The sequence below is a fragment of the Sphaerodactylus townsendi genome, linkage group LG01 (assembly GCF_021028975.2).
Source record: "Sphaerodactylus townsendi isolate TG3544 linkage group LG01, MPM_Stown_v2.3, whole genome shotgun sequence".
NCBI lineage: Eukaryota > Metazoa > Chordata > Lepidosauria > Squamata > Sphaerodactylidae > Sphaerodactylus > Sphaerodactylus townsendi.
The window spans coordinates 193,658,313-193,668,078 of record NC_059425.1 but is presented as its reverse complement, the minus strand read 5'-3'; the positions used below and the strand labels follow the sequence as shown (position 1 = coordinate 193,668,078).

The 9,766-nt window shown below is 48.2% G+C and overlaps 1 long non-coding RNA gene across 1 annotated transcript; it reads left to right on the top strand.

Annotated features, from left to right (window-relative positions):
- Positions 1–3,222: 3,222 nt before the first annotated feature.
- LOC125436182 lies at positions 3,223–6,136 on the top strand. The gene is made up of 2 exons (XR_007245013.1): positions 3,223–3,870; positions 5,784–6,136. It is a non-coding gene; the product is annotated as an uncharacterized LOC125436182 (long non-coding RNA).
- The last annotated feature ends 3,630 nt before the right edge of the window (positions 6,137–9,766 follow it).

The window sequence follows — 9,766 nt, the reverse complement described above, 5'->3', positions numbered from 1 at the left end:
TCGCCAACTGGCCATGCTGGAAGGGGCTGATGGGAATTGTAGTCCATAACATCTGGAGTGCCAAAGGTTTGCCACCCCTGTTTTATGACATTGCCTCCATTTTCTTTTCAGTTTGAAGTGCTCTGTATGTTTGAGCTTATATTCTTTACCACATAATGATTAATAAATAGTCAAATGAGATAGTTGGGGGGTCTGACCTTTGGGGCCAGAGCAGTTACCTGGCAGAGCAAAGATGGCTCTTAACCCCAATCTCCTCACGTGGATTCTGAAACACGACACACACAAACACACGCAGGTTGCCATTTTCCCCATGCAGGCAACTATGCACATGCTTGTTTCTCTGTGCACGTGTGTTTTAGAATATGGGGAAATCTTGATGGTAAGTTATGGATCTGCACTTAGGGTGTAAATATCTGTCACCTGCCGGGCGGAGCTACGACCCCATCTGTTGAACATCATCAATAGCTCCCTTGAGCAAGGAGTTTTTTCCAGATGGGTTGAAGGAGGCAGTGGTCCGCCCACTCTTGAAAAGACCATCGTTAGATCCAGGGGATCTGGCCAATTACCGCCCCATCTCGAATTTTTCGTTTCTGGGGAAGGTAATTGAGAGAGTGGTGTTGGAGCAGCTTCAGGGTTTCCTGGATGACGCATCGGCCTTTGACCCCTTCCAGTCCGGCTTCCGTGCTGGGCACGGGACGGAGACGGTTCTCGTCGCCGTCACAGATACGCTCCGTATGCAGCTTGACCAAGGCGGATCGGCGCTGCTGGTTTTGTTAGATCTTACTGCAGCGTTTGATATGGTTTGCGATCACGCAACCTTTTTGACCCGCACCGCCTGGTCAAGTTTCCTCGGGATACGGGGCACTTGTCCTTCAATGCATTGCCTTGTTTCTCGAGGACTTTGCGTTGCCAGCAAGTATGGTGCGGGGATCCAGCCTCCCCGACGTGCCCACTTCCATGTGGGGTGCCCCACGGCGCGCTGCTCCCCCCGCTATTACTCAACATCTATATCGCGACCACTCTGCTCAGCTGGTACTGGAGCTTTGGGCTGATTTGTCACCGCAGTACACTGATGACACTCAGCTCATTCTGTTGGGATGGAGGGGGGAGCTGTCACGAAGCCCTGCAGCTCTACAGCATTGTTTGGAGGCGGGTCGCTGGTTGGTTACAGCAGAGCAGGCTGAAACTGAATCCATCCGAAGACGTGAGATCCTTTGAAAGCTTGGCTGTAGGGGGGAGGCGGGGGATTTCCAGCCGCCGGAGTGGGGGGGGACTATATTGGCGCCGGCCCCCTCTGTCCACCCAGTCTGGGGGGTCCACCTGGATTCGTCTCTTTCAATGGGGACCCAGGTGGCCCACTTGTAACCCGGACTCGGCGTTTTTCCATCTCTCGGCAGGCCCGGCGACTGGCCCCCTTCCTCTCTCAGGCAGACCTGGCCACTGTGATACATGCAACGGTCACCTCCGGGCTTGACTATTGTAACTCAGCATTTTCTACGCGGGCGCTTCCCTTAGCGCCTGATCTAGGAAGCGCTGAAACTGGTCCAACATGCAGCGGCGCATCTGCTCACAGGGGGCGCCTTCTGTGATCATATTCAACCTGTGTTGCGCCAGCTGCATTGGCTCCCAGTGGAATTCTGAATCATCTTCAAGGTGTGGGTTTTAACCTTTAAGGCCTGGGACCCTCGTAACTGAGAGACCGCATTACCCCATATGCCCCATATGCCCCAATTTGCTGGTGGTTCCTGGCCCCTCGATGATGCGGCTGGCCTCCACACGGGCCAGGACCTTTACGGCCCTGGACCCAGCCTGGTGGAACACTCTTCCTCCAGCTGTCCGGACCCTGCGGGACCTTGATGAATTCCGCAGGGCCTGTAAGACCGAGTTGTTCCGCTGGGCCTTTGGAGTGTCCAGTCGCTGAGTGGCACCCCCTCCCCCTCTCCTTCCTCCCCTGCTTTTTTGCACATACCATCTGATGCACTTTACCACCTTATTATCCTCCCAGAGAGGAACCTGGCCCCTCCCTTTTCTTTTTACTGGGGTGATCTTAACTGAATTGGATTATAGGGCACCTTATCGTGATATTAACCGCTGTTTTTAAGTAGCTTTTAATGGATTTTAATATTATATTGTTGTTATCGATTTAATCAATTGTATATGTGAATGTTGTACACCGCCCAGAGCCCCCAGGGGATAGGGTGGTTTATAAATCGAAACAATAAATAAATAAATAAATAAAATGTCCGGTTGCAGGAGCACAGCCAGACTTCCACTTGGACGTACTCACCTTAAAGCACTCATTCCAGAGGTGGGATCCAGCAGGTTCTCACAGGTTCCCGAGAGTAGGTTACTAATTATTTGTGTGTGCCGAGAGGGGGTTACTAATTGGTGATTTTGCCACATGATTTTTGCCTTAGTTATGCCCCTCCTCTCAGCAGTAGCGCGCAGAACTTGAAGCAGTCTAGCAGGAGGTGCACCGGCGTGCGTGGCAGCCTCCGCCTGCATGCATTCATCTCCCGCCCAAGGACCAGTGCAGCAGCTGCGTCCTTGTCACAGCCCTGCCCAGGAATTCCCCGCCCCCGGAATTCCCGGCCACGCCCCTGTCGTGCCCCGCCCAGCCCCATTGGTGCTAGGCCACAGTTTGAATCCCACCACCATGGGAACCTGTTACTAACATTTTTGGATCCCACCACTGACTCATTCACTTAGCACTGTGAGGGAGCTCCACAAGCTAAAGTGTTTCCCACTCTCGCTACTTTTGCCAGTGAAAGGGGACAAAAGCCACCCCACCACAGTGACGTAGTGCCAATGGGGCGGGGTGGGACACGACGCCCCGGGGTTTGGCCAGGGTGGGTGGGGGTGTTCCAGGGTGGGTGGGGGCGTGGCAGGGGCAGAGGACGCAGGCATGCCCTGGGCGCAGTTTTCCCTCGCTCCACCCCTGCCCCACCATCCTTTCAACTGGCAAAAACAGGGTAGGGAGGAAACTGGAAGCTCCGTCTTCCCCCCTCCCCACCACATCACTGAGCCAACACGGTTTTTTAGATGAGTTCCCGTCTGTCTGTCTGTCTGTCTGTCTGTCTGTCTGTCTGTCTGTCTATCATCGTCTGTCTGTCTGTCTGCTTGCCTATGTCCAACTATTACTCTACTCTTTCCTGACAAGTCAGTAGTTCAGCAATTCCCAAGTTGCAATTTTATGCATTTTTCACATCATAACATTGTCTTCAGAGGTCACATCTGCCCCTTTTCCAAAGTAGATAGAAATCAAAATCACATGATGCCACGAGGGAAGCTCCTATCTTGTGGATCATGTGATGGATATTGTCCTGCTACTAAGGATTGTTTATATAGCCACAAGTGTAATTATCCCAGATTGTGAAATTACTGTGCGAGAAATCTAAAATAGCCAAGTAGCTCCAGACAGAAGTGAATCTTGTGTATAGTAGAGCTACTGCATGGGTTTACAAAGGACAGATTAAGATAATAGTAATTTAAAAACCCTTCCCCCAATTTATTTATATATTAGGTAATTAACAAAATAGGAACCCATACGTTTGCACATCTTGAAATAGAACCACCGACCGCTGGCCTAACCACACAGATCTTTTAATAGAAAACGCGGTTGCCTAATACTTCCCCACCAGAAATGTTCAGATTAAGCTCACTATTAGATTGCAGCCAGAAGAGTCTCCAAAACAGGAAGAAAAGCCTCGCTCCGCTCTCTGCCCCCTTTCCTTGTTTAAGTCAACGTGATAATTCATTACAGATTTTTCTCTTTCTTTGACAGAGCGCCTACCGCAGAAACGGGATGACTTTTCTTGCTTGCTAACGTGGATGTGGCCAGATCGACCGGAAAGGCAGAGTTATATTAAGGTGACTTCCCCACCCCCCTTCACAGAAGGAGGAAAATAAATAAGTTTTCTTTTTTTAAAAAAAAACCTGTTCACTGTGTGTGTGTGTGTGTGTGTGTGGGATATTGTGTAGGTAGATGAGAAAGCAGGTCAAACCATTTTAGACTTTCCAATAGATTTATTGCTGACAGCCCACACATCTCGACTTTTGTTCCTTTTAAAAATTTATTGTTCCATGTCCTTTTTATAAGGCAGATTTCAGAACTTCATTCCCAAAAGCCAGGATGTTCTTTGTGTTGCTCTTGAAACCAGTTGTGCCCCGTGTTTTTTTCTAATCAAGTGAAGAATGGGGCGGGGCCTGAGCAAGGGGGCACTGCGCCCAGGACACGCGTGCCCCCTGTGCCCCTGCCACACCCCCGTCTGTCCCCACCACGCCCCAGAACACCCCCGTCACACCCCTTGCCATGCCCCCACAGGGGCGCGCCCCCGGTGTATCGCACGCACCCCTGTCCCCTTGGCGCTACGCTACTAGTGCGTGGGGGGGTCTTATTGATCACCATGTTTGCAGTTTAAACCAAGCTAAGAAAGCTGTTAGGTGTTTATTGTAATTTTTAAAAAGTCAGTGGTTAAACAAAGAAGTAATGAGCTCAGAAGTAGCAGGTGAAAATCTCATCCCAGCTATGACAACTTTCTTCACAAGCCACCATATTTCAGCCTTTTTGCTGTGAGCGCAAAGCCTCACTTCACAGGAGGTGACTTTCCGTATCACACCTGAAGCTGAGAGACAGCAGATTTACCTGACTTGTTAATTCTGTACATGAGTCACTGTTTTAAGACTGGATTTTTTTCCCAGTCACACTGAGAACAGTGACTTATCAAAACTGAGGGAGTAGAGCCTTTTGAGGGCAAATAACCTGTGCTGTTTCCCACATCAGAAATGCTCCCCTGGTTACTTTAAGCCATAGGGCAGGAAAAAGGCAGTCACAAGAGGCATGCCTGTCTTTTTTTCCTACTGAGACTTAAGGAGCAAGAGTGGAACATTTTGATTGGGAAAATAGTACCGGCAGGAAGAGGGGAAAGAAATATCCCCCAGCACCATAACCCCGATCTGTACCTCCCCCTTCTCCCCCCCCCCCAACTTTCTCTTGAGTCCTTTTTAGGGGCATCTGGAGTTCCAGTGACAGAACTCCAACATGATATGTAGCTTGAGCCTTTTGCATTTCCAGTAAACCTTTCCAGCTAAATCAAACCTCCAACTTTGACATGGGAAAGAATTGGTGCTTTGCTCTCAGAAGAATGGGTGAATGTATGCTACCAAGAACTATGCACACCACCACCACCACCAATACGTTGAACTGTACTTAAATTGTGGGCATTTGAACTGTGCCCAGGTTCAGGGCCTTTCCCCACTTACCTTAAGCCCCGCGCTACTTGAGAGTAGCGCGGGGTCCCCCGGCACTCCCCACGAGAGGGGCGGCGACAGCGCAGCCGCCCCGAAGCTGCCGCTGTCGTGCCCCCTCAGCGCGAGGCATCCCTGGCGCTTTTGCAAAGGGCGTGGGGGATGCCGGGGCGCGCCAGGGATGCCGTGCGCTGAGAGCAGCGCGCGGCATAGGGGGGATAGGGGAGAGTGGGGAAAGGCCCTATGATAACTTTAAAATTGTGAAATAAACCAGGCCAACTTTGTGAAGAAAACTTTGTGAAGAAAGTGATAGCTCAAAACAGTCATGTCTTACTAGGGGCTGAAACAAGCCGCCCCCCATCCCCAATCGGGTTCCCTGCTTTCAGTACTTTGTTGAGTCAAACTTCCATCCCATGCCACCTAACCTTTGCTGAAGACTCTGTGTTCATATCTTTTCAGTTGAGGCTTCATAGTCTCTTTCCTGGACCATTTCACACAGTGCCTTTCCTTCCATTCTATTTGTATTATCCTTACAGAATTCTCTTTGCTGTACATCAAGGCTGTAGCAGTGGAGACCCCAGGTTCTATGGAGAACAGGGGAAAGGCTCTGGCTGGACCCATGGACAAGCACTCCTGCAGTATAAATAATAACCTAGCCCCAGATGTGAAGAATTCAACCCGGGACATTCACAAACATGACACACTACTGTCTTATCATGGCTTTCTTCTGCTCTAGAAGATCTGCTTTGGAATGCCCTTCTGGATCTAATCTGCATGTTAACGCAATGAAAATATCGTGTGCCGCACAGTGCATTAAAAGGCGAGAGCAACGTTTCGGATCTGTCTGTGCTTGTTGAAATGTATGATTAAACTTTTCTTTTTATCATCATTTCTTATTTTCCTTGGCATGTATAATGATGGAAAATTATATGCTTTCCATAAACATCCAGACTTTTAAAAAGGACACCAGCATTTATTGTATTTGGTTTCGATCTGCAGGCGCACAGGGCAGAAGAAGAACTGGAATAAAAATTCCTTCTCTTGCTGTCGCTCCCAGATTTTACTCTTTTAAAAAAAAGCCTACGCAGGAAAAGCTCTGGCATTTCTTTCTTGCTCATACACTTACACTCTTAAAGAATGAAGACTCAATATATATTTCTCTCAGAAATGTGACAGATCGTGTTTTTGTTGGTCTGCTGTATATTTGTCTATCTTGAACATTCTGACAGGCAATTATTTATAAAATCTAGGTTTGCCCAGTAAGCCCATATAATAACCTTTCTCTTCTCTTCATAAGCCAAGAAGCAAAAATTATAAGGAAAACAAGCCCTGCTTTGTCTCACTATCTTGGAGCAGCCAGAGTGTATTTGCATAATAGGTGAATGGAACATTCTTGGGACCTTTCAGTTTTGCTATATCACCCCATCACAAACCTTTATCCTGATCCCCAGGTCCATTGAACACAGAGAGGCTGGAATAACAAAAAATGGTTTCAGGACTCATTGCCACATCATATATTTACATATATGTACATACAGAGCTTGCTTCTACTGAACTAGGCTCTTGGTCCGTCAAAGTCGGCACGGTCTACGCAGAGTGGCGACACCTCTCCAGGGGCTTGGGCGAAGGTCTGTCACATCACCAACTACCCAATCCTTTTCACTGGAGCTGCCGGCGGGTTGAACCCACGTCCTTCCGCCCGCCAAGCGGATGCTCTACCGCTCAGCTGCAGAGGCATAACGTGATACAAATGAGAGAAGGGTTGGAGGCCCGTCAATAACCCTGTTGTATATTCGCCAGTTTCTTCTGAAAGTCTGCATTCACCTTCCACGAGTGAAGAGAGGCAGGGAGGCCGTGTGCAGGCGTGGTGAACAAGCCACGTTCGTATCTGTCTCGGGCAGACAGATGTTTGCCATGGATTCAGTTCTAGTGGTTCTGCCAGAGTTCGTTTGGACTCGTGATTTTCTTCTCTGTGCCTAGATAATAGGACTGGATCGAAGGAGACCAGCCATGGCTGTGACCAGCTCGACTATGCTTCAGAGTGCTGTCCTGCAAAAATAAGCAACACTCCACCTGAATGGCAGGGGCTTATCTGGTGAACCAGATGTGTTTCTGCACTCCTGCATTCCTGCTGGGTGAGCTTGGGCCAGTCACAGTTCTTCGGAACTGTCTCAGCCCCACCTACCTCACTTTAAGGTGTCGGTTGTGGGGAGAAGAAGGGAAAGGAGCTTGTAGACCACCCTGAGTCTCCTTACAGAAGAAGAAGAAGAAGAGTTTGGATTTATATCCCCCCTTTCTCTCCTGCAGGAGACTCAAAGGGGCTGACAATCTCCTTGCCCTTGCTCCCACACAACAAACACCCTGTGAGGTGGGTGGGGCTGAGAGAGCTCTGAGAAGCTGTGACTAGCCCAAGGTCACCCAGCTGGCGTGTGTGGGAGTGTACAGGCTGATCTGAATTCCCCAGATAAGCCTCCACAGCTCAGGCGGCAGAGCTGGGAATCAAACCCGGTTCCTCCAGATTAGATGCACGAGCTCTTAACCACCTACGCCACTGCTGCTCCAGGAGAGAAAGGCGGGGTATAAATCCAAACTCCTCCTCCTTCTTCTTCCACATGTTTAAGAAAGATGTAGAACCCTAACCATGCTTACAAGGCATTGTTTTTCATGCTAAGGCTTCAGGGCTTTAGGCAAAGATAAAGATAAAGATAGTCCCCGTACGAGCATCAGGCCATTACTGACCCATGGGGTCACGTCATCACATCGTGACGTTTACTAGGCAGACTATGTTTACAGGGTGGTTTGCCATTGCCTTCTCCAGTCGCCTACACTTCACCCCCATTTTATCAACCTCGGGAGGATGGAAAGTTGAGTCAACCTTGCACCAGCTGCTTAAAATCAATTGCTGTCAAGATTGAACTCAGGTCGTGAGCGGAGCGTTGACTGTTGGCCTGTAGCTGACCACTCCGTGCCACAAGGCTTCAAAAGCTCAAATGGTCAAAAGCTCGAACTGACATCTGCTGGTATGAATTCTAGATTCTTTTTTTTCTTTTTGACCACTGTAGTCAGTCAGTCAGTGCCTTTTATTAGCATAAAACAACAACAGTAAAATATAAAATAATATATTGTTCGTCAACCATGAACAAAATAAGAACAGTAAAACAATGGCTACTGTTTCAAAATAATCGCCAAAAAGGAAGCAACTGTTCAAGTAACATCAAAAGAAAAGTCCTCTCAAAGAAAACGTACAGCATAAGAAGAACTTTGTATTCTCTTAGACATTAATAGAGGGTGAATCAGACATGCTCGTACATCCACATTTAGGCCACACTCTAGGAGAATATGATGTAAGAGTCACAACTACAACACCTTTGAAGTTTTGGGTGTTTGCTGTTATCTACCTTAAGTCATAGCAGAAGGAAGACTGTTAAAAACGGACCAACATAACTCTAGATTAACGTTTCCTGTATTTGTGTGATGGGATCTTGCTTCTCTTCCTGCTGTCTTCTCCCCTTTCAGACTGTCAGAAAGGTTGGTACAGTCCTCTGGAGGTGGATCAGCACCTGGCAAAGTTGGGCCTTGGAAGTCATGTCTTTGGAAATTGGGTGCCCAGGGTCAAAGCAGGATTGCAGTGGAAATAATTCTTTTCTGGCACTCCTCAGCTTTAGATGGGACCACATTTGCTTTAAAACTCTGCCGTCAGCCATGTGCACTTCTCATAAAATATTTTATAGCTTCCTGTCTAGCTCATGCGGAATGTTTCATAGTACATAAACACTTCCACAGATAATTTAAGGATAAATAGATAGTGACATTTGTCACAGGTCTTGCCCCAAGATGAAGACTATACTATTACAGTTTATTGCCTAAGTGAATCTTCTTAGGGTCATTTTTTTTAAGTCTAGGGACCAGGTTAGGCTTTTAAAACCCCACCAGTGCATCTGTACAGAACAGAAGTAGAGCTAGGGAAACTTGGTGGCATGCATTAAATCCCTGACTTTCTCAGAGGGCAATGAGCCAGCATTGTGCAACAAAACCATCCCTGGAGGAATCAAATGTACATTTGGTGGCTTAAGTGAGGCCAGATGGCTTTTAAAGCCAATGAGGATAGTTCTGGTTTGGTTTGGTTTGGTTTTGTGGGTTTTTTAAGGGCAGATTTTCTAATGCAACTTTTAAAATGGTTTCTTAAGATAATGATGCTTTTTCATAGCCCATAGTGGGAAGGCAAGAATCGGATACGTGAACGTTCATAAATCATTGATGTGTTGGCGAAGGAAGCAACCTTTAAAAAGACAAAGGACTCCATATTTGGAGGAAGTCATCATATCTTATTTCTAGGGCAGTGGCGTAACTAGGCAAACTGGAGTTTGATGCCCCTCCAGGCGTGTGTCTGGTGCAACGCGCACCCCCCCCCCCAGCCCCCTTGTAGCTATGCCCAGTGGTGTATCTAGGCAAACTGGAGTTTGGCGCCCCCCCCCCATGGACAACCGCCCTCCCCCACCATGACCAAGCAATGATTTTT